The 18,281-nt window shown below is 33.7% G+C and overlaps 1 pseudogene; it reads right to left on the reverse strand.

Moving 5' to 3' along the window:
- Positions 1 to 1,517: 1,517 nt before the first annotated feature.
- LOC109680766 (E3 ubiquitin-protein ligase RNF13 pseudogene) overlaps positions 1,518 to 18,281 on the reverse strand; it is a 52,172-nt pseudogene continuing 35,408 nt past the window's right edge.

An 18,281-nucleotide genomic window follows, 5' to 3' on the forward strand; every position in this document is an offset into this window, starting at 1 on the left:
TCCTGGGTTCTTCATAGGAAGACTCTTTATTACTGCTTCAATTTCATCATAAGTAATAGGAGTATTTAGGTAGTTAACATCTTCTTGATTGAATTTTGGGTGGTTATATGCATGTGGGAATTTATCCATTTCATTTAAAAATTCTTGATATCATGAATATATATGTCTATATTTTCTACAAGTGTGCAAAGATGTATATATAAAATTCATTTTTTCAAAATACATTGTTTCCATATATCATTAGCTCTGTTAAACATAAACACTAATTTTCAAATTCAACATTTCAACAATTTCTTCCATACATAGTTTAGCAAAGCTAATCATTATATGATGCTCTTTATCAAAAAAAGATATGTGACCTGAATATTATCAGTTGTGGGTTTTATAATTTATGTGTTTTCTTTTTGTTTTAATCATGACAACATAAAACCCTTAAGGATAATGAAATTTAGTAAGTTCAAAGGTATTAATTTTTGAATCAAATTCATATATGGTATATTATTAAAAATTTTAGGGCCTGCCCAGGGACCGGTGCCTCACGCCTGTAATCCTAGCTACTCAGGGGTCAGACATCAGGAAGATCGTGGTTCAAAGCCAGCCCAGGCAAATAGTTCCGTGAGACCCTATCTCAAAAAGCCCTTTACGAAAAAGGGTTGGTGGAATAGCTCAAGGTGTAGTCTCTGAGTTCAAGCCCTAGAATGGAAAAAAAAAAAAAATTAAGGCCTGGAGGCATGGCTCAAGTGGTACAGCATTTGTCTCATAAGTGTGAGGCTCTGAGTTCAAACTCCAGTATCACAAAGAAAAAAACCCTTTTGAAATCTGTACTAGTTATAGACCTTTTCTGTCAGAATAAGACTATTGGATAAAGGAAGGAAAAAGATGGTTTTGCATTTCTTTGTGATACAGATAGGAGGAAAAAATGCTAAATAACCTGTTGCCTCTCACTTGTGATGGCAATTTAGAGAAATACCCCAACATACATGTTCCAACTCAATAACTCTAGGTAGCTTTATGGAGATGAGAGTTGGCTTAGCTTATGCTAGATAGCTCCAGTGCTGACTTCACTTATAAAACACAAAATGCTTGCATACAGTGAACAACTAGGTCTTTTTTCATTCTTTTGTTTGTTTTGATTTTGAGCAATGTGTTACTATTTAGTCCAGGCTGGCTTCAAACTGGTGATCCTCCTGTCTCAGCCTCCAATTGCTGAGATTACAGATGTGTACCACTATACTCAGGTGTGATCTAGGTCTTAATCATAAGTGCTATTGAAAAGTTTTTAAAAAAATATTTTAGCTATATTTCATCCTAAAACAGATGATTTAATGCTTGAATTATAGCATCTGTGTATAGTGAAATGAAGTATACTCCCAGTGATAGATACCAAATCAAAATATCAATTTCAGTAATCTGATTAAACTAGTATACTGAAAAATGAATTATTTCTACAGAAATCACTGCAGGGAGCAAAAAAAAATCAAATTATAATCTAAATAAACATTTTAACGGGGAACAAATCAATCACCCCCTGAAGGGCAAACCACAGTATTCACTGTGTTGAACTCCTGGTCACAAATAGGCTGCAATTGGACCTAAACACTATGCTTATTAATTTTGTTTTCACTTACTATCAGTATCTTCATTGCCGTCTTCCTCATAGTCTAAAGTTTCTGCCATATTCTGATGTGAGTTTTATTAAAAAAAAATTCCAAGTGATAGGGATACCAACAGAAGCTAAAAGAAGGTCTAAGCAAAGCAACATGTTCTGATACTTCATTTTCTTCTTGACTACTATCTGCATCAAAGTCTGAATCACCTTAAAGAAAGAACAACTTTTGCTTGTAGACTGGACAGATTTTTTTATTTTTATTTTTTGGCTTTAGTTAGCAAAGGGTTTACACACTTGCTGTGATAAGCACGAGAACAGGCAAGGAGTCTGAGCCTATCTTTGCTTCATTTTCATCCAAAAAAAGACACACCATACTCATCTCCTTTCTTGAATGTATGCGTGGGGTTTTTCTTAAATTGATCTTTATGTAGTCTGTTTTTATAGCTCTCTATCTGTCTTGGACAAATTCTGTGATCATGAAAATGATTATCAAGTATGCAAAATGCCAATGATGATGAGGAAAGGGATTAGATAGTATTATGGGGAAGGCTTAATTCTGGTCTCCTTTTTCATATGTGAATTTCTTTTTCAGGGAATTCCACAAATGAAGACAGTTGGCATTTCAATTTTCTTTAAGACATCCATGTTTTTGGATCCCTTGCTAGTGAGGTCATTACAATCAACTTTGTGAGCTATTGAAGTTTTGTGTCATGCTCTGTGTGCATTTAAAACCTTTATAGCAAAATTATAATCAAATCTTTTAATATACCAGATGAATATTTTTTATTGGTTGGAACAGTATGGGTTCACAAGCATTCTCTGTTGAGTTAACCAAAAAGCCTTTTAAACCTTCCATTGGAAGTTATAACCAAATCTTGAGGAAAATCAGCAAATGTCTGAGATGCATTTTCAAAATTGCACTAAATTGCTAAAATGTCTATTTCCACAAGCAGAAGGTTTAAGAAGCAAAGAGCTGGATAGTCAAGATAGTGTAGATTTATGTAGCCAATACTATGAATATCCTTATGGGGAGTAGAATCTCCTTTGTTTAATTTAATGTTTGTTTATTTTATTTTTTATTTTCCAATTTTGTTTTTTTCTTTTCTTACTGTTGTGCTAGGGGTACATGGTGGCATTTACAAAAGTTCTTACAATATATCAAATATATCATACTTGAATTCACCTCCTCCACCATTCTCCTTTGGCTTCCTCTCCCTCCATTCCTGGAACAGTTTCAACAGATATCATTTTTCCATTTATATCCATGTGTACACAGTATTTGCACTATATTCACCCACCTACACCTCTTTCCCTCTCCCACTGATACTAACCATTCCACTCACAGGAACTTTTCTGCCCTCCTGTTCTTTGATTCTGTAAAAGAAAAAAAATGACACTTGTTTAAAATAGCTATACAGGGAGTTTCCTTGTGACATTTCCTTATATATAATATATATACATACACATAATACATATGTGTGTGTGTATATATATGTATATGTATATAATAACCCAAATTGGTTCATCTTTTCTATTTTTCTCCTTCCTTAGTCTGCTTCTTTTTTTTGTTTGTTTCTTTTTTCCCTTAGCCCCCTTCTTATGGAGGGTTTAAAAATTCTAGATTTGTTCTTGTATATAAAGTACATCAATTATCTTCACCAACTTAATTTCCTTCTTTTACCCTCACATTCTGGTATGTGACCTCCCTTTAGCATGATCTGTTTTTCATAATATTGCTTGTATTTATATTAGGTCTTTATACCACATATGAGAAAAAAACATGTGGCCTTTGTCTTTCTAAATCTGGCTAACTTCACTTAAGTTAATGTTCTCCAGTTCCATTCATGTACCTGCAAATAACAAAATTTCATTCTTCTGAGTGAGGTTAGCCTGGCCCAAAAGACCAAAAATCGTATGTTCTCCCTCATATGTAGACATTAGATCAAGGGCAAACACAACAAGGGGATTGGACTTTGAGCACATAATAAAAGTGAGAGCACACAAGGGAGGGGTGAGGATAGGTAAGACACCTAAAAAATTAGCTAGCATTTGTTGCCCTCAATGCAGAGAAACTAAAGCAGATACCTTAAAAGCAACTGAGGCCAATAGGAAAAGGAGACCAGGAGCTAGAGAAAAGGTAAGATCAAAAAGAATTAACCTAGAAGGTAACACACATGCACAGGAAATTAATGTGAGTCAACTCACTGTATAGCTATCCTTATATCAACCAGCAAAAACCCTTGTTCCTTCCTACTATAGCTTATACTCTCTCTTCAACAAAATTAGAAATAAGGGCAAAATAGTTTCTGCCGGGTATTGAGGGGGTGGGGGGGAGTGGGAGGGGGCGGAGTGGGTGGTAAGGGAGGGGGTGGGGGCAGGGGGGAGAAATGACCCAAGCCTTGTATGCACATATGAATAATAAAACAATAAAAAAAAGAATGAGAAAAAAAAAGAGAAAAGATATTTTGAGAGAAAAAAAAATTTCATTCTTCTTTGTGACTGAATAAAATTCCATTGTATATAAAAGCCACATTTTCTTAATTCATTCATCAGTAGTGGGGCATCTTGCCTATTACCATAGCTTAGCTACTGTGAATAATGTTACTATAAACATGGGTATGCAGGTGCCTTTACTGTAGCCTGACTTACATTCCTTCAAGTATATCCCTAGGAATGGAATTGCTGGATCATATGGCAGTTTTATTTTTAGTTTTTTGAGAAGCCTCCATACTGTTTTCCACAGTGGTTGTACTAATTTACATTCCCACCAGCAGTTTATGAGGGTTCCTTCTTCCCCACATCTTTGCCAACATTTGCTGTTGTTTATGTTCTTGATAGCTATTCTAACAGGAGTGAGTTGGAATCTTAATGGGGTTTGATTTGCATTTCCTTTATGGCCTGGGATGTGTTTTTTAGCCATTTGGGCTTCTTTCTTTGAAAAAGCTCTGTTCAGTTCATTTGCTCATTTCTTCAGTGAGTCCTTGATTTTTTTTTGAGAGTTTAGTTTTTTGAGCTCCCTGTATATTCTGGTTATCAATTCCTTGTCAGATGTATAGTTGGCAAATATTTCTCCCCTTCCTGTGGGCAGCCCCTTCAATTTGGTGACTATTTCTTTTGTTGTGCAGAGGGTTTTGAATTTCATGTAGTCCCATTTGTCAATCCCTTCTCTTAGTTGCTGAGCCATCTGTATTCTATTTAGGAAGTTATTGCCTATGCCTATTAATTTCAATGTATTCCTTGCTTTTTTCCTGCACATGCTTCAAAGTTTCAGGTCTCATATTAAGGTCTTTGATCCACTTTGGGTTGACTGTATAGGGTGAAAGACAAGGATCTAGTTTCAGTTTTTTGCATGCAGATATCCAGTTTTCCCAGCAACATTTATTGAAGAGGCTGTCTTTTCTCCATTGTATATTTTTGGGGCCTTTGTCAAAAATCAGGTGGGCATAGCTGCATGGATGCATATCTGGGTCTTCTATTTTCTTCCACTGGTCTTCATATCTGTTTTTGTGCCAGTACCATGCTGTTTTTATTGTCATAGCTCTATAGTATAGTATAAAGTCAAGTATTGTGATACCTCCAGCATTGCTCTTTTCACTCAGTAATGCCTTGGCTATTAGCAGTCTTTTGTGCTTCCAAATAAACTTTAGGGTTGATTTTTCAATATCTGTAATGAATGTCATTGGACTTGTGATAGGGATTATCATATCCTTTTAAAATCACCTGGAGTGGCTAAGGTGTACTCAGTGGTACAGTCCTTGCTTAGCATTCATGAGGCCCTGAGTTCCATCCCCAGCACCACAAAAAAAAAAATCACTTTAAGGTGTTCAGCCTCTATATTTATGTCTGAGAAATCCCTACTCTGACTCTGCCATGAATCCCATTATCCTGAGATGGAAATATGATAAGAAACCAAAGCAAGGACTATAAACTATTTTTAACAATCATAGCTATTGATATTTGCTAAGGCAGATATTAGGTCTTCTCACCATATACACAACACACACAAATGGTAACCAGATGAAAGCTACATATATATTCTAATTAGCTAGAATGTCCTGGTCATTTCGTAATGTATATGCATATCAAAATATTAAATCTTATAACTTTAAAATGTGTAATATTTATGTGGGAAAAAATAATAAGTGGAAGTCAAAAGATGTTGTTTAAAGATGATTAAAATGTACCAGGCACCAAATTTAAGAAGTGGATATGAGGACATTATAGCCATGGAAAATATATACACACACATGTATATATATATAATTTGCATGAGGTATATATCTAATGAAAGACTGTATATAGATAGATAGATAGATAGATAGGAAGATAAAGAAGAGTGAAGAAAGAAAATCACATACAGAAGAAACCTAGAGAATATACTATAACATATTACATATAGACACACATATATATATACACATATACTACATATATGCGTATATATATATATAGCATATTAGAAAAGCATAAAATAGTATGGAATAATTGCCACCAAAATAATTTCTATAAAGGCAAGTGGACTTTACTCACCTATTGCAAAAAGAATTTCAGACTGATTCACAAAATTAAGCCCATACTTGGCTGATAAAAAGACACAAGTGAAACAAAGTAATTCAAAAAGATCAATTTTAAAGTGATGAACAGTGTATATAAGGGAAATACAAGGAAGAAGCAGGCACAATGATCCTGATGATACAAAAAGGAAATTCAGGCCTAAATGCACTTACTTAAAAAGGAAGGACACTTTCAAACAGATAGATAAAAATGTAGATTTAAATAACACAACATATAATATAAACTAATAGTAGAGAACAAATCACAATTATCATCAAAATTGGCTACATGTATGTAGGCCATAAAGAAAATCTCAGTAGTTTCCACATACAGAGAAAACTAAAACCATCATTCGCTGGTCAGAATAAAACAAAATGTAGTCTTTTCAATTTGTACTTTGATTTTCCTCCTCATTCTGGGTCTTTAAATGCTTTATAATTTTTACTGCATGCCAGACATGGTAAATTTTACCTTATGCAATGCGACGTATTTTGTATTCCAATGGATAGTTTTGAACTTCATTCTGGAATGCAGTTAAGTTAGTTGGAATCATTTTGGTCCTTTTGAATCTTGTTTTCAGGGTTTGAAAGGCATAGAGAAGTAATTAATCTTGGAATAGCTTGTCCTATGTCAGAGGCAAAATTCAACTGAGCACCCTTTTCAGTGCTTTGCAAATTACGAGTTGTCTGCTTTGATTTTTGGGAACAAGATCTATTTCTCATTTCTTGTCTCTTGGGGCCTTTCATTATCTGCAGCCCAGTATCTTGAAAACCATCATCTCATATATTTTACTGATTCTAAAAAAAATTTCTTCAGTTGTGAGGGCAAATGTAGTCACCGTCGTGGATATCCTTTATTTCCCCCCCAAGTGGGACTGGGGTTTGAACCCAGGGCTTCAGAGCTTGCAAAGTAGGCACTCTACCGCTTGAGCCATACCTCCAGTACTGTGAATTTATTTTTAAACGATTTTGATTTCTAAACATGTTACTGTTTTACATATTCAAAGGTAGAAATAAATGAAAAAGATTGCGAAAAAAACAAAGACTAAAATTAAATGTACATAGAGGTAAATAAATAAAACTGTATCACATTAACATAGGAAATAATAATAGAGGAAAAAAGGCTATTATTTTAAAGACAGTATATGGTAAACACCAAATAAGCTATAAATAATCTTATATTTTTAGTGTTTATTGTTATTCATGGTGTTGGACAGTAATTTTGCAAATAAGCATATACACTCAAGTTTTTGGAAACTAATTCTCTCACTGTATGAGAAGAGAGGTACAAAAACGGAATACGAAACTCTTTCCTACCTGGATAGAGAAATATAGATACTTTTACTTTATAAGAAGGCTTATCCTTGACAAAAGAAAACTCATAACCATCTCTTCTACACTTTGTTATTTTTATCCACTAATTTTGTTTATATTGACTTTTATATTCTTCATATTAAATATTTGGGGTTTTTTTTACAGGTTTAGTATTTTTACAGATTCTACATGGTTTGATTATTTACAATTACTACTTCCTTTTTTGATGCACAAATGATAAGCTAGTCAGTTCAAGGCATTTCACTCTGGGAATTTTTGCCCTTATAATGCTTTCCTAGCCTCTTTTAAATCACTTTTGCTTTCTGAAATAAAAACGATTGTACGGTGCTCTTTGTTTTCCCTTTACTCAGCAACTTTCTTTATTTCTTTTAGTGGAAAACTGCATTTGAGGACAGAAGTTAGTCACAGACTTACATCTAAGATGATTCTGTGCATGCACGTTGTATGTTCTGGGTGACAACACTGCAGGCTACTGTAGCAGAACAATTGGAAGATATCTGATTTTTAAGGTTACAAATTCCTATTTATTTTCAATTTATTGAATGTTATTCTATGTCTTCAAATTTTCTTCCTACATAAAAATAAATTATTTGCTATATAACTTGTCTAGATTTTCAGCACTTCACCTAGATCATAGTACCTTTTGTTCGGGTTAAAAGTCTTTCTTGACTCATTGAATACAATTTTGTAATGACTTTATTCACACTTATTTCCAGGTATGATATTACACTTCTATATCATATTGGCTTTTTCATAGACCTTTCATTTTCTGATAGCTTTATAATAGCAAATATCTGCATTGCTGATTGTATCAAGCAGGGGCCCAGAAGAGAATAGCCACAATTAAATAGGGAATTAAGGAGAGTTTAATAAAAAGAACAAAGGAGTTATTTATATACTTGTGGGCAAGGGTTGATTTTATTTTGTTTTGCTTTTTTGTTTTTGACCTAAATTTCACTAAATAGCCAAGGTTGGTCCAGAACTCATGATTCTCCTGCCTTAGTCTTCTAAGTAGTGGGATTATAGATGTGCACCACCAGCCCAGTGTGGGCAAGGTTTAAAGGGAGCTAGCTGGAAATGGTGTAGTGTCTTGCAGTAGCAATAGAAAAAGCTCTTACAACAACTAGACTTAAGGAAAAAAAAGGGAAACTCACAATTAGTAAAATTTGGAAATACAGCCAGAGTTCACAGCAGAGGTCAGTGAGAGGATGGGGTTCAGGGAGGAGTCATGGGCTTCAATCAAAGAATAGAGTCAGATGAAGAAATACTCAAACACACCTTTTATTTGCCCTCTTAGCTTGTGTTGATTCCTCTTATTGGCTAACTTCAAGGGTAAAATGAGGATAAGAACCTCTTGGGCAGAAAAGGTCAGACAAAAAGGGTGAATAGAAAATGTCTACCCCTGACACAAAAAGCCCACTTCTTTCCAAGATCTAAGTAATTTCTCTTTCAATTCCACTTATTTCATGCTATTTAAAATTTATTATCTCCAAAACAGAATTGCATTTTCAAAGCTCCACCCAAAGTTTTTTCCTCCTATATAGTCAAGTTATCATCTACCATGTACTTAAGCCAGGAGCATAACTTTCATTCTTGATTTCTCTCTATCATAACCATCCTCAGGCAATATGTCCTGAAAGCAGTATCTTGAAAATATTTTTTTAAATCAATCCCTCATTTTTAGTCCCCACCATCACAATCTTCATTCAAAGCCTTACTATTTTCTCCATGAATTATTGTAATAGATTCTTAACTGGTTCCACAGCCACCAAGTTTTCCTGTTCCTTTTTGTCCTTCACATTGCAATTCTCAAATTCTACTTCTTTTCATCAATGTATATTATCTCTTATTAGGACTACATTTAGAGTTTACTAGGTTTTTTTTCTCCTATTTTTGCTCCATTCAATCAGTCAACATGACATTATGACCTGGTCATGCCTTTTATCTTCTTACCATTATATAAAGGTCAGACACCTTAGCTTCATATTAATGAAATTTTGTGATCTCTCCCAACCTACCTTTATTTCCACCTCTCCTTCACATTAATCTTATGTTCTAATCAAACCAAAATATTTATAGTTCTTCATGCATAACTTTATATCCTTTTTTACAACACACATATATTTGCATCTGATCTGGGGCCACAATATTTTCAAATTGAGACATAAGGCAGGAAACTAAGGTGTTTATTTCATAATCCCCAAACACTTTGCATTGGGCAATTATCTTTATAACAGGCTTCATTTCAAGAGCTATATTTTGTGGCTACTTTTTAATTACCTGAAAGTGATTCCACATGTCAAGAATTAGAAAGCCTGCAAGGTGACCTTATTAGTCAATGAGAAAGGTCATATCCAGCACTGCTCACAAGTGCGGTCTTACCTAGAAGCAGTCCAAACTATAAATCATATCTATGAACATTGATTTGTAGTAAATATCTCATTCAGTGCTATTATGTAGAGTGTCTGTCCATGTAAATGCATGTTTCTGAAAGAAATTTAGCCCCTGCAATTAACTGGATGGTGCTTGATTCCCAGAGGAATTTATTTTGGATAGTTCCTTTAACATGAGTTATTTCCAGAATCTCAGTTCTGTTTTGCCAATTATGTTTAAGTACTGTGCCTTCCTTTATTTAATCTGAAGTTAAATGTGTTTCAATTATTATTTTTTTGTTTTCTTTATATTTTATTTCTATTTAGGAAATTACTGTTATTAAAAATACAGTAACAGAGAAAAGATTTTTGGGAATAATGCAAAGTACTGAATGGGGATTTATCGTAGGTTTCAATCTTCACTTTATTATCTAATTAAACAAGTTGATTTTAGGATAAGTCACTTTCCTTTTGGACTTCAATTTTCTCTTCTGGAAAAAATACTTGCTTGACTAGATCAGAGATGTCAAACTATAATTTCATGGTTTGAATCCCATGTCAGATGGATTTTATTAAAAAGTTTGATCTATAAAACATTAAACAAGAAATTAGAAAGACTCAGGTAGACTTGAGACCTCAGATTTGCCTAAGTTCCTCCCCTCCTCTCTCCTCTAAACTACACATATACAAAACATACCTGAGGAAAAATAACAAAGACTAAGAACTAAACTCAGATACAAACACTGGTCTAAAACCTAAACTTAATCATGTGCTGGTAAACACCTCCAATCTTTCTAATGTCACATATCAGTCCCAGTTCAAATCTGTCATATACTTGCAGATATGTGAGAAATGAATTTGTAGCGTATAAGATGAATTATCATTAAGATCTCCTCCACTTTAAAATCTGATATATTTTCCAGAAAAGTTTAGAAGTTTCTAGTAAGAATGATATTTACCCTGTCTCTGGGAAAGTCTCTCCATACTGTGCATTGTTTAAACAGGCTTATGAAGGCAGTTTTACTCTTGTTATTGATTTGAGGATTAGCTGTTTGACATTTCCTGAAATATGAGTATTTTTTTCTCTTTCTTGAAAAGAGGACCTAATGCAATTATATTTTGTATTCTCAAGTGTGTATCTTTTATATTCTTGACTACATAGTAGGTAGGCAATTTTATATATGTGTGTGTTCTGAGGATTGAACCCAGGGTCTCACACACGCTAGGCAAACACTCAAAAATCACTGACCTACATCTCCAGCCCAATCTATAGTTTTTTGAATGAATAAATCAATCTAACAAGATACAAAACAGACACCAAAGTTGCCAATAAGCAAAACTTAAGTATAATTTGAGACTACCCTAATGCACAAACATTCAACTTGTTCGAGTTCAAAGATCTAAGAGTACTTAAGTAGCTAAACTAATAGCTAAACTAGTGAATGTAGATCAGTGGTAGAGTGTTTTCTTAACATGTATGAGATCCTGACTTCTTTCTCCAACACTGCCTAAAAGGTGTGTTTCTAAATAGCTAAATTAAAAAACAATTCATAAAACACACAATCCAACTGGAAGTCAAAGGAAAAAGAAATTTTTCCAATAAATTAATCTAAACTACTGTATAATTATGTATTTCCAATCCAGCAAAGAAATGACTTGTCTGAATTATTTAAATGAAGAGCAATTTTCTTTAAGATGGTATGATTTTAACTTAAAATCTTGACCTGTGATGACTGCGACAGAAATGTGACATAAGGTGACTTCTCTTGGTGTGCTGACATGGGTAAATGTAATTAGTAAAATGGACTTCTATTAATTTCTATAACCCATTTTATGATAAACAGCACAGGTTTATTGCATATTTTCACTTTCAAGGTTACTAAAGAAAGGTTTTATTGGTCTCTGGTTATCATAAAAAAATAGCGAGCACATAGGTTTGGTGATGTGACTATTTGCAGAAATTACCTGCTAAGAAAATTTACACAGCTATATTCTGAAAATCGGAATATGGTTACCTTTTATTTCATTATCCAAAATTTCACCATGCCTGCTGAGGTGTGTCTTTTCTATTATAAGATTTCCAGTTTAAAAGAAATTGCACAGTGACTCTTATTCCCCTCAGATTGTCAAGGAAACACAGTATAAGCAATTGTTTACAGGGGTGTTTTTCTTTGGAAAGTTGAAGATAACCAGACAGCTGGAAAGTCACTGCTAACTTGGTTTGGAAGCAAATTATACAAACTTTTTTCTCCTGTTTTATATTCAGGATGAAATACAATGAGATCTGGTTTGTTATTCAAAAGGGAAACCAGACAGCAGAATAAGAAATGGAGTTCATGCAAGTTTTTTCTACTTCAAATTTAGGTTTTGATAATTTTTTTTTCTTTTTACTAACAGATATTGGTGGTGGTTAAGAGAATTAGATTCCATTCACAAAATATTAACATAGGAAAAAAGATCAGGTGTTGACTTTTGCCATTACTTCATGTGTTATTTTTGGATGTAACCTAGAAAGTAACTTTATTTACCACCTACAAATAATAATATAAGATGTGATTCAACCCACGATGAGTAAGCCTACTGCATTACACTAATTACAGTAAAAGCTAAGCCAAAATATAAAAAGGAGCCCCAACTATCACAGAACTTTAAAAAGTAAACAATAGGCACACTGGAGCAGGAAATCAAAACTTGAAGAAATGCCAGGATAGAAGAGGTGGTGGCTGTTCTTTGCTGTTGTTTTGTTTGCTGCTTTTTTTCTTTCCTTTATCTTCCAGCTTTAACTCTAGGGTGGGTGGAACCAGTAGCTGTTTAGCAAGCAAGTCAGCAAATACTCAAAAAACCAAAAAGACAACTGAGAGAGAGAGAGAGAGAGAAACAAACAAAACAAACTTTCAATAGAATAAGAATCTCCACTTTCTTTTGCTTCTTCCCCCTGGCCCCCTCAGCTCTGCCTTGAGACCAGCCCTGTCTGAGGCACACAGATATGGCATGATCACTACAAAACAGGAAAGCCCATCTCTCTGAAGAGAAGAAAAAGGGTCCCTGTTTATGCCTAAGGAAACCTCATCATTTGCATATCTTTTTACTTACCATTGATCCCAAGTACAGTCCAAGTGGCAAAGACTTTATACATCATTATGGAAAGCTAAAACTTTGAGAATATTGCATGTTTCTGGCCAGAAGAATGGGAAAATGGACCCATTGTAACTACAGAGCATTGAAGACATTTCTGAGAGAAGAAAGAATAGATGACTGATTCTGAATCAAGAAAAGTTGGCCGGGCACCAATGGATCACGCTTGTAATCCCAGCTACTAAGGAGGTAGAAATCAGGAGGATTGCAGTTTGAAGCCAGCCCCAGGCAAATAGTTCGCAGGGACCCTATCTCCAAAATAACCAACACAATAAAGGGAACATGGAGTAGCTCAAGTGGTAGAGTTCCTGCCTAACAAACATGAGGGCCTGAGTTCAAATGACAAAGAAAGAAAAGTTCAGGACATCCCCAAGCTGGGAATGCATGAAATATACTCACAAAAGTTAATATGGCATTTAACAAATGAGCTGCAATATAAAAGTTGCCCATTGTCTACACCAAACCTTAAGTGGTATATGCAAGGAACACACACAAACATTGAAAAAGAGGCTTTGAAAAATGAACTGATATTGGAACTCCTTACACCAAAGTCAAGGACTGTGAAATCTGAATCAGATTGCCCCCTGCAAGCACAACAATAAAAACAACAACAGCAACAAATTGCTTCTCCAGAGAATTTTTTTTCCAGTGCCAATATGTAGTTCAAGCTGGCCATGAAATTGCCAAGTAGCCCAGACTGGTCCTGAACTCTTCAGTCTGCCTCTGTATCCCACATGCTATGATTAAAGGCATGCAACACTATGCCTGACTACAGAGAATTTTTAAAGAAACAAAGATTTCATCACAATATTCAAAATGTCCAAGATATAATGCGAAATTATTCAACATACTAAAAAAGAGAAAAAGCAATCAATTGATGTCAGCTCTGAGATAAAATTATGAAAGACCTTAAAATACCTTTTTATTATTGAGTTATTAAGTAAAAGTGAACACTCTAAAACTAAATGCAAAGAGATAAATTCTCACTAAGGAAATATAAACTATATAAACAAAGACAAGTAGAAAATTTGAACCTACAATACTTCATTTGAAATAAAAATGTATTTACATATGTATAGTGAAAGAGAGAACAAGACTGTATTAATGAGTCTGTCTGAGGGGACAATGAGAGCTGGGAGAATGTTAGAGAATGAAAAATATTGAAACATCCCATTGATATGTGAATATAAAATAATGTACACAACGTATGCTGTTGAATATTTAAGGGAGCATGGTGATAGAGAATGAGTAAGTAATGGGGGAGGGGTGAATTTAATTAAAGCACTATAAAGAAAGACCTGAAGTACCAAGGTGAAACTTCCTTGAGCTATCAATATACACTTTTTAAAAAAATGAAGGGCAAGAGGGTAAAACAGATCTTTTCTGGGAGTTGGTACCAGTGGAAGGTGGGTGGGCATAAGGAAAAGAAGAATGAGTGCAAATATGGTGAATGTATTTTGTATTCATATATGAAACTAGAAGAATAAAACCTGTTGAAATTGTTCAGGCGAGAAGGAAGAGTCAGAATGATGGAGGGGTAAATCTAACTAAGATATATTGTAAGTACATATGTCAATATCACAATGTATCCCTCTGTACAACCATTCTATGCTAATAAAAAAGTAATAAATTAAAAAAAAACTGTACTAAGTGATCTCAGTAATGTAATGGAGATGACAGAAGAAAGAATCAGTGAATTTGAAAAATGATCCAAACTGAAGAGCAGAGAGGAAAAACAGTTAAAACACTGAGCAGAAATTCAGAGACTTCTTGAACATCATCTAAACATTTAATACTCATACTCCCTGAGCAGAGGAGACTAAGGCAGAAAAAATAGTTGAAAAGCTAGTATTTGAAAAATAACTAATGATGAAACTTCCAAGATTTACTAAAATATATAAATTAACATATTCATGAAGCTCTGTGAACCACAAACCAGAAAAATCCAAAAATCACACCTCATAAACTGCTGAATACCAAAGATAAAGAAAAAATATTGTTCCCTACTTACAAGGGAACAAAAATTGGAGTAATTACATATTTTTTATTAGAAAACATAGAGGCAGAAACACTTTTTAAAGTGCTGAAGGAAAAGAACTCTCAATGCAGAATTGTACAACCAGTGAAAGTAATCTTCAGGAATGAAAGCAAAATAAAGGCATTTTAGATAAGGAAAAACTAAAAAAAAGTTATTACTGGCAGATCTACTCTGAAACTGAAAGGAAAGGAAACTAGAAACAATCTTTAAACATGATTATTAAGGTAGGAGTCATAGGCATGGTAAATGACCAGTTAAGTAGGGTAGATAATCTTTCTCTTCTCAAGATATGTGATACAAAATGTATGGTTGTTCAAAGAAAATTTTTAAAACTTTCTGAGTAGCATTTTAAAGAATATAGACTTACTACAAATAAAAACTATAACATAGAGGAGAGAGAAGAAATAGATCTATATGGCTATAAGGCACTTTACTTACTCTAAGTGGATGATGAGAATGTACAATAAAATCCAGAGAGCAAAAACAAAACATAAACAAAAGAGACAATACATAAAAGCCAATAGAAAGACAAAATAGATATTAACATATATCCAACTAGTCAAAAAGAACATTAATTTATATAAACCCTATGATTTTAGTGAAAGATTAGACATAGGTTAATACCACAAAATCAAAATTACAAATATAGATAAATATGTTATGGCTTATTGATTTTTTGCCAAATTTTTTTGTGGTTTGTTTCTTTTATTTTTTTATTTTTTTTAATTTTTATTTTATTCATATGTGTATCTATGTAAAACCAATTCAATGGAGAGAAGATAGTTTTTCAGTCTAATGTAAAAAAAGTATGATCTATACTTCATATTTTAGGGCTGGCTCAAGTGATAAAGCACCTACCTGCCTGGCAAGTGTGAGGCCCTGAGCTCAAACCCCCCCAAAAAACCCCCACAAAAACAGAATGCTATCATATTTTATACAAAAGTTAGCTTAAAATGGACTATAGACCAATTATAAAACATTTATAAAAATATTTATAAAACTTTGTATTCAGTGCAAGCTACCCCAGAATGTTTGGCATATTAAGTTGAAGGCACTTGAAAAACAGCAGATGTGACCAACACACTCAGACCTTCCTTTTTCTTTCCTAAAGTAGGAAATAAATCTCCCATGTAAAAGGTGCTCTCCCTGTACCAAGAAGAAAGGCATCCTTATCACTAGAGATGGAGACTAGCAGCCAGGAGAAATCTATACAAACAAACTTTGTTAAAAGAATCCTTATCTTCCAAGTTACTTTCCCACAATCAACTTCCTTAATCCAAACCCCTTTATGTAGGCGCATTTAGCCCTAACTGCTTTTTGGATCTTCATTTTTTCTTGTGAGGGCTCCTATATTCATGCAAAAGAATTGTGAAATGAATTTTCTATACTTTTTTCCTATGCCAGTTTAATTTTTAGGCTCAGCTACAGAAACTAAGAGAAATTTTACAACTCCTGTTACTTTTAGAAGAAAAGAAAGGAGGAAATCTTTGTGACCTTGAGTTGGACAAACATTTTTTAGTTATAGCATTAAAAGCATGATACAATACATAAAAATTAATGCACTGTACTTCATGAAAACTTCAAATTTTGCTGAATGAAAGGCACTATAAGGTAAATGCAAAGACAAGATGCAGATAGGGAAAAAACATTTGGAAATCACTTTTATCTTTATATATAAAGAATACTCAAAACTCAATGAAACAATTCAATGAAAAAAATAAGACAAATGATCTAAACTGACAGTTCCAAAAGAAGATATTTTATTGGAAAATGAGGATGTGAGATGTTCAACATAGTTAGCCATAGTGAGTTACAAATTAAAAGTACAGTAAGATGCTACAGCATTGCTTCTGGAATGACTAAAATCCAAAAGTTGACAATGCCAATAGCTGACAAGAATATAGAACAACAGGAACCCTCATAATTTGTTGATAGTGGTACAAAATGCCACTGTGGAAAACAGTTTGGCAGTTTTTCAATAAGCTAAACATACTGTATGAACCAAAAAAAAGGCTTTTATTCTAGTGTTTACCTGAGTGAAACGAAAACCTTATTTCACTAAACTACTGAACGCTAATATTTATAACAGTTTTATTCATAATCACCAAAAAATGGAAACAATTCAAATATCCCCCAACTGGAGAACTGCTAAACATGCAGTGTCATATCCATGCAATGGAAACACTCCTGAGCAATATATAGGAGCAAATTATTGATAAACCCAACGACATGCATAAGCCCCAGGAGCATATGTTAAGTGACATAAGCACAACACCAAAGATATTCATTCTATTTACATGATACTCTGGGAGAAGCCAAAATTTAAAAGGCAAAATACAGTTTATGGCATCTGATTACAGTCAGTTCAAAGACATTTACAGTCAGACAACAGAATTGTCCTATGTAATGGTTGTGATAGTTACAAAATAATATGAATTAGTTACATCTCATAGCTCTGTAACCACCCCAAAATGAATTTTACTGTATTCAAATAAACAAATAAATAAATAATATATCTAAACCATAACTGCATAAACAAAAAAATCAGCTAAATAGCTGTGATGTTTTTTCAAAGTCCATGTTTTATTGTGATTATGATTTTCAATCATTTAATCTTTATTATTTACTATATATTAAAAACGTACCTGTTGGAGATTCTGAGTTAGCTGGGCTACTTAGCAAAGTCCTGGCTTAAAAAAAAAAGTGAGCTTTCGGTAATAGAGCACTTGGCTGGCAAATTTGAGGTTCTGGGTTCAATGCCAAGTACTGCAAATAAATAAATAAATGAGAAAATAAATAAAATACTGCTTTATTAAAACAACTGAAATTGCAACTATACTTACTACACCTTTCCCTTCCAAGTTAAGCTATTTTAGAGAGTTGTGACTCAAACCCAGGACCTATGTTAGGCAGGCACTGTACCACTGAGCTGCACTCCCAGCCTTTGAAGCATCATCTTAAACGTATTTTACAGAAACAAATATCTAGGCTACAGTTTAGCACTTAACTGATCTTAACTTTTCATTTGTGAATTTAACTTGAAATGTTTCAGTTTTTACAATTCCCAACAATTTACAATCATTTTCAGAACAATCATGGCACGTAATTTGACACTTAATGTTTTTTTCCCATGGGTGTTTCTTAAGGCATCATTCCTAAGTCTCTGGAGTTAAATTGAGAAATAGTTTATCTGGAACTCACCTCAGTGCCTTATTAGAACTTGAAAAATAATAATGGAT

Source organism: Castor canadensis, chromosome X, assembly GCF_047511655.1.
Source record: "Castor canadensis chromosome X, mCasCan1.hap1v2, whole genome shotgun sequence".
Lineage (NCBI taxonomy): Eukaryota > Metazoa > Chordata > Mammalia > Rodentia > Castoridae > Castor > Castor canadensis.